The sequence below is a fragment of the Euprymna scolopes genome, chromosome 4 (genome assembly GCF_053919585.1).
Source record: "Euprymna scolopes isolate OS-2025 chromosome 4, ASM5391958v1, whole genome shotgun sequence".
NCBI lineage: Eukaryota > Metazoa > Mollusca > Cephalopoda > Sepiida > Sepiolidae > Euprymna > Euprymna scolopes.
Window position 1 is genome coordinate 85,875,676 of NC_136485.1, and position 14,542 is coordinate 85,890,217.

The 14,542-nt window shown below is 28.2% G+C and overlaps 1 pseudogene; it reads left to right on the top strand.

Annotated features, from left to right (window-relative positions):
• The first annotated feature begins 7,202 nt into the window (after positions 1 to 7,202).
• On the top strand, positions 7,203 to 7,425 carry LOC145274870 (U2 spliceosomal RNA; annotated as a pseudogene).
• Positions 7,426 to 14,542: the final 7,117 nt, after the last annotated feature.

The window sequence follows — 14,542 nt, forward strand, 5'->3', positions numbered from 1 at the left end:
TACGAAACTATTTAAGCGCTGCCTTAAAGAGAAGTGCTTTCCGACCCCCTGGAAGACCTCATCAGTTTGCCCTGTATTTAAGAATTCAGGTGATAAGTCATCTCCCTCTCAGTACAGACCAATAAGTCTCCTCTGTGTTATGAGTAAGTTGCTTGAATCAATATTAAATAGAGAAATAGCCAACCACCTCAGCAGAAATAACCTTCTTAGTGACACACAATATGGTTTCCGCTCTGCAAGATCTACCGCAGATGTGCTGACGGTTATATCCCACAGGATTAGTGAATCTCTTGACAAAGGCTTCCTTTCTAGGGCAATTGCTCTTGACATATCAAAGGCCTTTGACAAGGTATGGCATAAGGGTCTACTTCACAAGATTTCCAGCTACGGTATAACTGGAAATGTTTTCTCAATCATTAAATCATTTCTCTCCGATAGGGTTATAAGAGTAGTGGTAGATGGACAAAAATTGGAGGCCTGCAATATAAATGCTGGGGTCCCTCAGGGGTCAATCCTGGGCCCAACTCTCTTCCTGATCTACATCAATGACCTCCCTAAACACATACTTAAATCATTCGTTGACATCTATGCTGATGACACGACCATCTACAGCAACACATCAAAGGCTGTAAATGACAAAGTTCTCTCTGATTCTCTCTCCTCTGATCTCGAGCGCGTGGTTCAGTGGGGGAAGATGTGGCTAGTTACCTTTAATGCATCCAAAACCAAACTCCTATCCTTACATCATCAACGCTCTGATCCCCATCTGGCATCAATTGTGATGGATGGCTCTCGTCTGGGTGAGGCCTCGTGTTTTGACAAGCTTCTGGGTTTGACCTTTACTCCTGATCTGAAATGGAACACGTACATCAAGTCTCTTGCCAAGGTCGCTGGAAAGATGGTGGGATCCTTCTACCGCTCCAGAAGATATCTCACTACTGATGCAATTCTCTATCTATATAAAAGCCAAGTACGTCCAAGGATGGAATACTGTTGCCATATCTGAGCAGGAGCTGCCAAAAACAGCCTATCATGCCTTGACAGAGTACAAAATAGACTTCGTGGCTTAGTGGGGGATGCCCTTTTCTCTACCCTGCAACCCCTCTCTCACAGAAGAGACGTTGCGAGCCTATCCTTGTTTTATCGTTATTTTCATGGCAGGTGCTCGTCTGAACTCCAATCCCTGGTCCCCCCTCGCCAATCTTTCACGAAAAACACCCGTCTAGCTGAATCCACTGTGAAAAATTTCCCCCACTCTATATCTGTGCCTAAATCAAGACGCGGATTCCATGAACAAAGCTTCTTTCTTAGAACTGCACGCCTGTGGAACTCTGTTCCGTCTGCCTGCTTCCCTCCGGACTACAACTTGGATGTCTTCAAGTCTAATGTTAACAAATTCCTAATGAACCGCCCCCTTAAGTAAACACTCCATCAAATCTCCACACTAACGTAATGTACTTGCAATAACCCTTATCCCTGAGTGGCTTCCGGGCCTTGATAAGTGGTGATCACTGTGTAAAAAAAAAAAAAGGACTGAAATATAACAAATTAGCGTTGCATAACCAGATATGTTACATTTTTTTAATTAGAATATAGCGAACTAGGGTTACACCACCAGAACCGTTATATGCTTTTTTAAGATTGAAATATAACAAACTAGTGTTACAATAACCAGATATATTACATGATTTTTTAAATTAAAATATAACAATCTAGCGTTACATAACCAGGTCTGTATTCATGTTTGCTGAGATTGAAATGTAACGAACTAGTGTTACATAGCCAGATTTACGAATTTTAATGAGAGAATGATTGAAAGGTGGACATTTTAAAGTTTAGAACCTTAGCGAAAACACAGGAAGTTTGTGAAATAATGTGACTTCCGAAGAGATCGACTGTTACATAATCGGATCATTCACTTTTTAAGTTTAAAATATTACAAACTAGTGTTACATAACCAGATATTTTACATGTTTTATTGAAATATAAGAAACGTGCGTTATATAACCACATCTGTTACAGTTTATTTGAGATTAAAATATAACGAACTAGTGTTACATAACCAGATCTGCGAGTTTTAATGAGAGAATGATAAAGTGATGAAAGTTTAAAAATCAACATTAGCGAAAACAGAGGAAGTTTGCAAAATTATGCGATATACAAGGAGAGAGAATTCTAACTTTTTCCTAGTAACACATCAAATAAGGTAGGCACGAAAGTTGCCGTTTTACATTTAGCTTCATTGAGAGTAGAAATGGATGAACAAAACATCTTAATGTGTGCACCAAAATGTCGCCTTATATTTAATCTCTCATTTTTCCTTTCACACGCAATATATGCGCATACATAACTTTATAAAGATAGAGTTAGTGATTAATTTGAATTAACGTGTATGTGGATGATTATGCCTCCATTGACGTGTCCATCGTTTTATTATACCTGATGCCCTTATGTCTTTTTCTGATTAATATATTCATATATATATATATATATATATATATATATATATATATATGAATATATATATATATAGTAATTTATAAAATATATATGGCGATTAAGCTACACTGAATATTCGGCGTTTGATCCATTCTAGGATTCCTCAGGCTTATGCTATTATAATCCTGAGGAATCCTAGAGTGGATGAAACGCCGAATATTCAGTGTAGCTTAATCGGCATATATATTTTATAAATCACTAACTAGTTCTACCTAGGTATTGAGCACTTTTGAAGTAAATACGTAAAGTTTACGCATAAATCTATACTTTCGTATATTAATTTTATGTGAGTAAATGAATTTTATATATATATATATATATATATATAAATACACACACACACACATATATATATATATATATATATATATATATATATATATATAATGAATAGCACTTTTTATGTGTGAAGTCCACACAACTAGTCTCGTTATGCCCAATATCGTTAGAAACACTATTTAGACCTCCTTCGGTCACAACAGAGCAACGTTGAAGATTACAGACTCTAAATCCAGGCACGTCATCTGACATACGTCACTGACATACGTCCAGAATTCACGCAGCTTAGAGCAGTTTAAAATGTGTGATCTACTATTTCAGTAATAAATATATCCTCCTTATAGCATAGGCAAAAAGTGTTGTCACTCTGACCTTATTCACGATATAGTGTCTTTGAAGTCGGGACGAGGTGACTGAACCCCACGCTACTCGGCATTCGTTAAAGAATTACTATTTACCCTTTGCCTACATCGGCATTCGACTAAGTGGTTAGGAATGAGGTTGGGAAAAGCGTTCTCAACCGCAGGATCTCGTGCAGGCTCCTCTATCAAAGTTCCACTTAGGAAAGCCAATCTCATTCATGTCTGTGAGTTGTCAAGCTGGCATTCCTAAGCCCCCATCGATCAGGCGTCGTGAACATATCTCTCTAAGAACCAATAGCTTACTCTTATGCCAAAGAAGCGAGAAGAACTAACGCGCTAAAGCTTTCATGTGTTTCCCAGGAAGAGGCAGTATAGCCAATTGGAAAAGGATTAGTGAAAAGACGTAAATGACACACGCCTACGCTCCCGTTTTAAGGGAAAGCCCCCTTCGAAAGCAAATCCTCACAGACGCTTCGACCAATACTTGTCCAACTGGAGATACGATCCGAACCTGTCCATTCGACAAGTTGAAACGGCTTGGCAGCGCAGTCACGCCCCTCCGGGTAGCCAACCTCAGACCATATCCAATTTACTCGAACTACTGCCGTCGGCCGGCAATACAGAATGGAGATCCATCTACGGAAGTCCGAATTAAAAACGGCAGCCTCTGAAACAGTTCCCAGGAACCGGTGCTCTACCATCTTGAAAGCCTTGAGCTAATCTAAATTTATCAGTGCGGTCTAAACCCTCTTTAATCGTACGAATCAGATGCAAATTTTTCTGAATTGATCTCCCCTTCGCAACACAGTTTTGCTCCGGTGCGATAAAATCACAGATAACGACCTGCAAACAATTTGATACCTATCCTTCTTCTTCGGTAATATGACAACGCTTTAGGTTGCCTAACTCGGTATGGATCCCGTGTCAAACCTAGTGGTTAAAAACATCCGTCAGAAAGGGATCGAATGTGTGGGACAGCTTCGAGAACAATTCATAGGGCAGACCATCAAGACTCGGGGATTTTTGTGGGCGATGTGCTTATTGCAGCAACTACCCCACACTCCGTTACCTGACAATCACAATTAGTTACACAAGCCGCTTCCAGGAGGAGCGAACCGGCCAAATAGTTGCCAAACTCTTGAACGGACAGTTGAGAGAAACGCTCTTCGAAATGCTTTCGGAACCCCTCACAGATTTCCCGAGTCGTATTCTTCCGGGATTTAACCATTATGAATGTACGTCTACGCTCTAAAGCGTCTTCATTCACGGCTTCGTTAGAAACTCTCTTTTATCTAGCCCTAACTACTTGATCCTCATACCGCTTACTAACCGGACGTGACAGGTTCCCTTAGCTAGTTCTATCTCTAGAGAATCCCCCATACGGGCCAACTTAGCTTCTAAACGTTTTTTTGTTTTAGACTTAGAGCGAGACATTGACTCAACAGAACAGCACCTAATGTTACTCTTAGAGTTAACCCATCACCTACTCCCGATTATCGCCTCCACTAAGCCCATTTTTAATATTTTCAACTAGCTGGTACTGGAAGTCATTATCTTCAGTAAGGGGTTATTTAACTTCCGGTACCCAGCTAGACTAGGCTCTTTATCTAAATCTATGCTGGCCACATGTAACTTGTGATCAGAATGTCCTAACAAGTGGAGCGTGGGACAGCTTACGAATTATGCATAGCCTCTTTTAACTAACAATCGATCGTAGTATGTACATGAAACAGAGGGCGCACTAGAAGCACACGTCCACATCTTCTGTCCAGGATAATTAACACGAAATTTGTCGACCAGACCGCACGAGACTATCAGGTCAAACAGACTGCTTCCAAACCCTACCATACTATCTATCTGAGGATCTCGGATAGTATTCCAGTCCCTAGTAAAACTAATCGCTCCGAATCACAGAGAAACACCTCTGACTGCGGAAAAAAGAAAACCCTCTATGGGCGATATTGAACGCATGAATTTGAAATACTATTGTTAACGGCAACATCGATCACAATCAATTTACTCTGAGAGTCTGTGTGTACAACACTAACTGTTGAAGGCATGGTTCGTCTTACTAACAAGGAAACTTCCCTAGCACACCGATCACTAAATGTTGAAAATATATTGAAATGCCTCAACTGCACCTGATGATCGCCGATCGAATCAGTGAGTTACCTGTAATACAACTACATCTAATTTTAAGGACATGAGGTCCATCAGCACTAAAGCAGACTTTCTTCGGTACTTCATGCCCTTGGCATTCAGATGGCCCTAGATTCAAAGATGTGTTTAATGCTACTAATCAGTGTCAACCACTGGATCTTGAGGGTTCAGGATGCTGAGGGATTCGCCGGGATTGTCCGTTAGCAACTCGGACATAAACCGTCCGTCTCCATTGATGCCGCCGACATCCAAATGGAAGGTGAGTTTAAGAGCCCTATAAAACGAAGGTTGAGCGTACATAGGAAGCCTCTCTTCACAACGAACCGCTAACTAACTGAGGGAGTAATACTCCTCCTCCACAAACTTAAGACCTGAGATTGCCCCCTTGGCTGCTTCCACCATGCAGCAGAAGGTTCTTTGTCTGGGCGAGATTTTTGTCTAATAAACCTTGTATTTCAGATGCTGGTAGAGAGGCTAGTCTTTCAATGAGGCTTTTGGCGATGAAATCAGTAATATATTCAGTGGGACACCAACTGTTTCAAATTTTTGTTCAATTATAGTCGATTTCCTTCGTTTGTCTCAGTATGAACAACCTTACTTTCGCTCAGCAAATAGTAGTTGGCTTATTGTTGCTGCTGCCGTCGCTTATGTCGCCGCTATTGCTGCTGCTGTTTTTATTGCTACTTGTGAATTTTGACGCTTTCAGGGTAAAATCCAGGTCAATAATTATTGTGGTAGCCAAGTCACGGTCGCTGGAGCCCGCCTTTAGCATCTTATCTAGACCGGCGGCTTTCCCGTTGGAAAGATACATGGATCTGGATGGTTTCGGTCCTACTTCGAGGAGACCTTTTCTCCTATGAGTAGGGTGATGACAGTTGAAACTCAACGTCCAGCTGGTTGACAGTCCAACCGACCCGAATCAACTTTCCAAGTTTACCTAGTTAATACATCGCTTGGGTAAGCATGTTCCTTAGAGAACCCATGTCGTTTGAAGTACTCCTTTACTGTAAGTGTACAGAGAGCAGCACAGCTAATGGTGCTACGGCTTACAGATTCTTCTAAGCTTACTCTGGCCCCAGGTGTTTATCAGACTTCCGTCGCCAAAGCCGAAGCTAGGCACTGTTTTATTAGCAGAGCCCGGACCGAAACTGCTCTTTCCCCCAAACTATGACACGCCGATTCAGACGCGTAAGTTTAGGTAGATGTAACGCGTATATTGTCAAAAGCGCCATGCCAGCTGCTTAAGTAGACACCTGCTAGAAATCTAAATGTTTTCAGTTAATCTGTATGCACAAGAAGGGCGTATAAAAGAGCCCCGAAAGGAGGCGTAAAAAGAGTCCCGAAAAGGGAGCGTAAAAAGCAAGAAGGGTCGCGACAAAAGACTAACAATGGCAAAAAAGAAAATGAAATTACAACAGCAACACGATCTTATTCAAATTCGGCAAAATCTCGAGCTAGCTTATTTGCTAAAAGTGCATAGCGAAATCATACGAGGTTTATATAATTGTTACTTAAGATTGTTACATAGATCCATTTGAGGGTATGGGAAGGGCGTAAAACCATACCACCCGCCTCGATGACCGAAAATCCATAAAACGCATATTCGGTGGATGTTTTTCTTTAATTTTTTATTATTCTAAACGTGTCGATTCTAATATTGGCGTCGCTAATTGAACAAAACCAGATTTCACAATTTGCATGCAAAGTAACAACACATAGATCGTGTAGATGAGTATATGTGGGAATGCGTGTATGTATGTATGTATGTATGTATGTATGTGTATATCGTTAAAACCCCGGTTTTGTTGTTGTTTTTTAGTATTCTACAGAAAGTTTGATTTACGAAATCGCTTTTGTAATTTTCGATATTTATGAAGCATTCATGTTTACTACATCAGGTAACCCAGTTCTTGGCCTTTTGGTCAAGATCAAAGTGTAGTATCTGTTCTTCAGATGCTGCACTTCATTTTCTTGTTCTCTTTCGGTGGAGGAGAAATCCTTCACGACTGAGACATTTTTATTTTTGTACCTTTTCTCCACATTAAAAAACGACCCTGGTGTTTAAGTCTGTCCCGTGGGGAGGCATAGTAAATAGGTACATCAGGTCACCCAATTTATATTTCATTAGAAATAACAATGTAGAATTTATATTTCATTAGAAATAACAATGTAGAATTTATATTTCATTAGAAATAACAATGTAGAATTTATATTTTATTAGAAATAACAATGTAGAATTTATATTTCATTAGAAATAACAATGTAGAATTTATATTTTATTAGAAATAACAATGTAGAATTTATATTTCATTAGAAATAACAATGTAGCATTTATATTTCTTTAGAAATAACAATGTAGAATTTATATTTTATTAGAAATAACAATGTAGAATTTATATTTTATTAGAAATAACAATGTAGAATTTATATTTCATTAGAAATAACAATGTAGAATTTATATTTTATTAGAAATAACAATGTATAATTTATATTTCATTAGAATAACAATGTAGAATTTATATTTCATTAGAAATAACAATGTAGAATTTATATTTCATTAGAAATAACAATGTAGAATTTATATTTTATTAGAAATAACAATGTAGAATTTATATTTTATTAGAAATAACGATGTAGAATTTATATTTTATTAGAAATAACAATGTAGAATTTATATTTTATTAGAAATAACATTGTAGAATTTATATTTCATTAGAAATAACAATGTAGAATTTATATTTCATTAGAAATAACAATGTAGAATTTATATTTTATTAGGAATAACAATGTAGAATTTATATTTCATTAGAAATAACAATGTAGAATTTATATTTCATTAGAATAACAATGTAGAATTTATATTTCATCAGAAATAACAATGTCGAATTTATATTTCATTAGAAATAACAATGTAGAATTTATATTTTATTAGAAATAACAATGTAGAATTTATATTTTATTAGAAATAACAATGTAGAATTTATATTTTATTAGAAATAACAATGTAGAAGTTATATTTCATTAGAAATAACAATGTAGAATTTATATTTTATTAGAAATAACAATGTATAATTTATATTTCATTAGAAATAACAATGTAGAATTTATATTTTATTAGAAATAACAATGTAGAATTAATATTTTATTAGAAATAACAATGTAGAATTTATATTTCATTAGAAATAACAATGTAGAAGTTATATTTTATTTGAAATAACAATGTAGAATTTATATTTCATTAGAATTAACAATGTAGAATTTATATTTCATTAGAAATAACAATGTAGAATTTATATTTCATTAGAAATAACAATGTAGAATTTATATTTCATTAGAATTAACAATGTAGAATTTATATTTTATTAGAAATAACGATGTAGAATTTATATTTTATTAGAAATAACAATGTAGAATTTATATTTTATTAGAAATAACATTGTAGAATTTATATTTCATTAGAAATAACAATGTAGAATTTATATTTCATTAGAAATAACAATGTAGAATTTATATTTTATTAGGAATAACAATGTCGAATTTATATTTCATTAGAAATAACAATGTAGAATTTATATTTTATTAGAAATAACAATGTAGAATTTATATTTTATTAGAAATAACAATGTAGAATTTATATTTCATTAGAAATAACAATGTAGAATTAATATTTCATTAGAAATAACAATGTAGAATTTATATTTCATTAGAAATAACAATGTAGAATTTATATTTTATTAGAAATAACAATGTAGAATTAATATTTTATTAGAAATAACAATGTAGAATTTATATTTTATTTGAAATAACAATGCAGAATTTATATTTCATTAGAAATAACAATGTAGAATTTATATTTTATTAGAAATAACAATGTATAATTTATATTTCATTAGAAATAACAATGTAGAATTTATATTTTATTAGAAATAACAATGTAGAATTAATATTTTATTAGAAATAACAATGTAGAATTTATATTTCATTAGAAATAACAATGTAGAAGTTATATTTTATTTGAAATAACAATGTAGAATTTATATTTCATTAGAATTAACAATGTAGAATTTATATTTCATTAGAAATAACAATGTAGAATTTATATTTCATTAGAAATAACAATGTAGAATTTATATTTCATTAGAATTAACAATGTAGAATTTATATGTCATTAGAAATAACGATGTAGAATTTATATTTTATTAGAAATAACAATGTAGAATTTATATTTTATTAGAAATAACATTGTAGAATTTATATTTCATTAGAAATAACAATGTAGAATTTATATTTCATTAGAAATAACAATGTAGAATTTATATTTTATTAGGAATAACAATGTCGAATTTATATTTCATTAGAAATAACAATGTAGAATTTATATTTTATTAGAAATAACAATGTAGAATTTATATTTTATTAGAAATAACAATGTAGAATTTATATTTCATTAGAAATAACAATGTAGAATTAATATTTCATTAGAAATAACAATGTAGAATTTATATTTCATTAGAAATAACAATGTAGAATTTATATTTTATTAGAAATAACAATGTAGAATTTATATTTTATTAGAAATAACAATGTAGAATTTATATTTCATTAGAAATAACAATGTAGAATTTATATTTCATTAGAAATAACAATGTAGAATTTATATTTCATTAGAAATAACAATGTAGAATTTATATTTTATTAGAAATAACAATGTAGAATTTATATTTCATTAGAAATAACAATGTAGAAGTTATATTTTATTTGAAATAACAATGTAGAATTTATATTTCATTAGAAATAACAATGTAGAATTTATATTTCATTAGAAATAACAATGTAGAATTTATATTTTATTAGAAATAACAATGTAGAATTTATATTTTATTAGAAATAACAATGTAGAATTTATATTTTATTAGAAATAACATTGTAGAATTTATATTTCATTAGAAATAACAATGTAGAATTTATATTTCATTAGAAATAACAATGTAGAATTTATATTTTATTAGGAATAACAATGTCGAATTTATATTTCATTAGAAATAACAATGTAGAATTTATATTTTATTAGAAATAACAATGTAGAATTTATATTTTATTAGAAATAACAATGTAGAATTTATATTTCATTAGAAATAACAATGTAGAATTAATATTTCATTAGAAATAACAATGTAGAATTTATATTTCATTAGAAATAACAATGTAGAATTTATATTTTATTAGAAATAACAATGTAGAATTTATATTTTATTAGAAATAACAATGTAGAATTTATATTTCATTAGAAATAACAATGTAGAATTTATATTTCATTAGAAATAACAATGTAGAATTTATATTTCATTAGAAATAACAATGTAGAATTTATATTTTATTAGAAATAACAATGTAGAATTTATATTTTATTAGAAATAACAATGTAGAATTTATATTTTATTAGAAATAACAATGTAGAATTTATATTTTATAAGAAATAACAATGTAGAATTTATATTTTATTAGAAATAACAATGTAGAATTAATATTTCATTAGAAATAACAATGTAGAATTTATATTTAATTAGAAATAACAATGTAGAATTTATATTTCATTAGAAATAACTATGTAGAATTAATATTTCATTAGAAATAACAATGTAGAATTTATATTTTATTAGAAATTACAATGTAGAATTTATATTTCATTAGAAATAACAATGTAGCATTTATATTTTATTAGAAATAACAATGTTGAATTCATATTTTATTAGAAATAACAATGTAGAATTTATATTTTATTAGAAATAACAATGTAGAATTCATATTTCATCAGAAATAACAATGTTGAATTGATATTTTATTAGAAATAACAATGTAGAATTTATATTTAATTAGAAATAACAATGTAGAATTTATATTTTATTAGAAATAACAATGTAGAATTTATATTTCATTAGAAATAACAATGTAGAATTTATATTTCATTGGAAATAACATTGTAGACTTTATATTTTATTAGAAATAACAATGTAGAATTTATATTTCATTAGAAATAACAATGTAGAATTTATATTTTCTTAGAAATATCAATGTCGAATTTATATTTCATTTGAAATTAAAATGTAGAATTTATATTTCATTAGAAATAACAATGTAGAATTAATATTTTATTAGAAATAACAATGTAGAATTTATATTTCATTGGAAATAACATTGTAGAATTTATATTTTATTAGAAATAACAATGTAGAATTTATATTTTATAAGAAATAACAATGTAGAATTTATATTTTATTAGAAATAACAATGTTGAATTTATATTTTATTAGAAATAACAATGTAGAATTTATAATTCATTAGAAATAACAATGTAGAATTTATATTTTATTAGAAATAACAATGTAGAATTTATATTTTATAAGAAATAACAATGTAGAATTTATATTTTATAAGAAATAACAATGTAGAATTTTTATTTTATTAGAAATAACAATGTAGAATTTATATTTTATTAGAAATAACAATGTAGAATTTATATTTTATTAGAAATAACAATGTAGAATTTATATTTTATAAGAAATAACATTGTAGAATTTATATTTTATTAGAAATAACAATGTAGAATTTATATTTTATAAGAAATAACAATGTAGAATTTATATTTTATTAGAAATAACAATGTAGAATTAATATTTTATTAGAAATAACAATGTAGCATTTATATTTTATTAGAAATAACAATGTTGAATTTATATTTTATTAGAAATAACAATGTAGAATTTATATTTTATTAGAAATAACAATGTAGAATTCATATTTCATCAGAAATAACAATGTTGAATTTATATTTCATTAGAAATAACAATGTAGAATTTATATTTAATTAGAAATAACAATGTAGAATTTATATTTCATTAGAAATAACAATGTAGAATTTATATTTCATTGGAAATAACATTGTAGACTTTATATTTTATTAGAAATAACAATGTAGAATTAATATTTAATTAGAAATAACAATGTAGAATTAATATTTTCTTAGAAATATCAATGTCGAATTTATATTTCATTAGAAATTACAATGTAGAATTTATATTTCATTAGAAATAACAATGTAGAATTTATATTTCATTAGAAATAACAATGTAGAATTTATATTTAATTAGAAATAACAATGTAGAATTTATATTTTATTAGAAATAACAATGTAGAATTTATATTTCATTAGAAATAACAATGTAGAATTTATATTTCATTGGAAATAACATTGTAGACTTTATATTTTATTAGAAATAACAATGTAGAATTTATATTTTATTAGAAATAACAATGTAGAATTTATATTTTCTTAGAAATATCAATGTCGAATTTATATTTCATTAGAAATTACAATGTAGAATTTATATTTCATTAGAAATAACAATGTAGAATTAATATTTTATTAGAAATAACAATGTAGAATTTATATTTCATTGGAAATAACATTGTAGAATTTATATTTTATTAGAAATATCAATGTCGAATTTATATTTTATTAGAAATAACAATGTAGAATTCATATTTCATCAGAAATAACAATGTTGAATTGATATTTTATTAGAAATAACATTGTAGAATTTATATTTAATTAGAAATAACAATGTAGAATTTATATTTTATTAGAAATAACAATGTAGAATTTATATTTCATTAGAAATAACAATGTAGAATTTATATTTCATTGGAAATAACATTGTAGACTTTATATATTATTAGAAATAACAATGTAGAATTTATATTTCATTAGAAATAACAATGTAGAATTTATATTTTATTAGAAATAACAATGTCGAATTTATATTTCATTTGAAATTACAATGTAGAATTTATATTTCATTAGAAATAACAATGTAGAATTAATATTTTATTAGAAATAACAATGTAGAATTTATATTTCATTGGAAATAACATTGTAGAATTTATATTTTATTAGAAATAACAATGTAGAATTTATATTTTATAAGAAATAACAATGTAGAATTTATATTTTATTAGAAATAACAATGTTGAATTTATATTTTATTAGAAATAACAATGTAGAATTTATAATTCATTAGAAATAACAATGTAGAATTTATATTTTATTAGAAATAACAATGTAGACTTTATATTTCATTGGAAATAACATTGTAGAATTTATATTTTATTAGAAATAACAATGTAGAATTTATATTTTATAAGAAATAACAATGTAGCATTTATATTTTATTAGAAATAACAATGTTGAATTTATATTTTATTAGAAATAACAATGTAGAATTTATATTTTATTAGAAATAACAATGTAGAATTCATATTTCATCAGAAATAACAATGTTGAATTTATATTTCATTAGAAATAACAATGTAGAATTTATATTTAATTAGAAATAACAATGTAGAATTTATATTTCATTAGAAATAACAATGTAGAATTTATATTTCATTGGAAATAACATTGTAGACTTTATATTTTATTAGAAATAACAATGTAGAATTTATATTTCATTAGAAATAACAATGTAGAATTTATATTTTCTTAGAAATATCAATGTCGAATTTATATTTCATTAGAAATTACAATGTAGAATTTATATTTCATTAGAAATAACAATGTAGAATTTATATTTCATTAGAAATAACAATGTAGAATTTATATTTAATTAGAAATAACAATGTAGAATTTATATTTTATTAGAAATAACAATGTAGAATTTATATTTCATTAGAAATAATAATGTAGAATTTATATTTCATTGGAAATAACATTGTAGACTTTATATTTTATTAGAAATATCAATGTAGAATTTATATTTCATTAGAAATAACAATGTAGAATTTATATTTTCTTAGAAATATCAATGTCGAATTTATATTTCATTAGAAATTACAATGTAGAATTTATATTTCATTAGAAATAACAATGTAGAATTAATATTTTATTAGAAATAACAATGTAGACTTTATATTTCATTGGAAATAACATTGTAGAATTTATATTTTATTAGAAATAACAATGTAGAATTTATATTTTATAAGAAATAACAATGTAGAATTTATATTTTATTAGAAATAACAATGTTGAATTTATATTTTATTAGAAATAACAATGTAGAATTTATAATTCATTAGAAATAACAATGTAGAATTTATATTTTATTAGAAATAACAATGTAGAATTTATATTTTATAAGAAATAACAATGTAGAATTTATATTTTATAAGAAATAAAAATGTAGAAT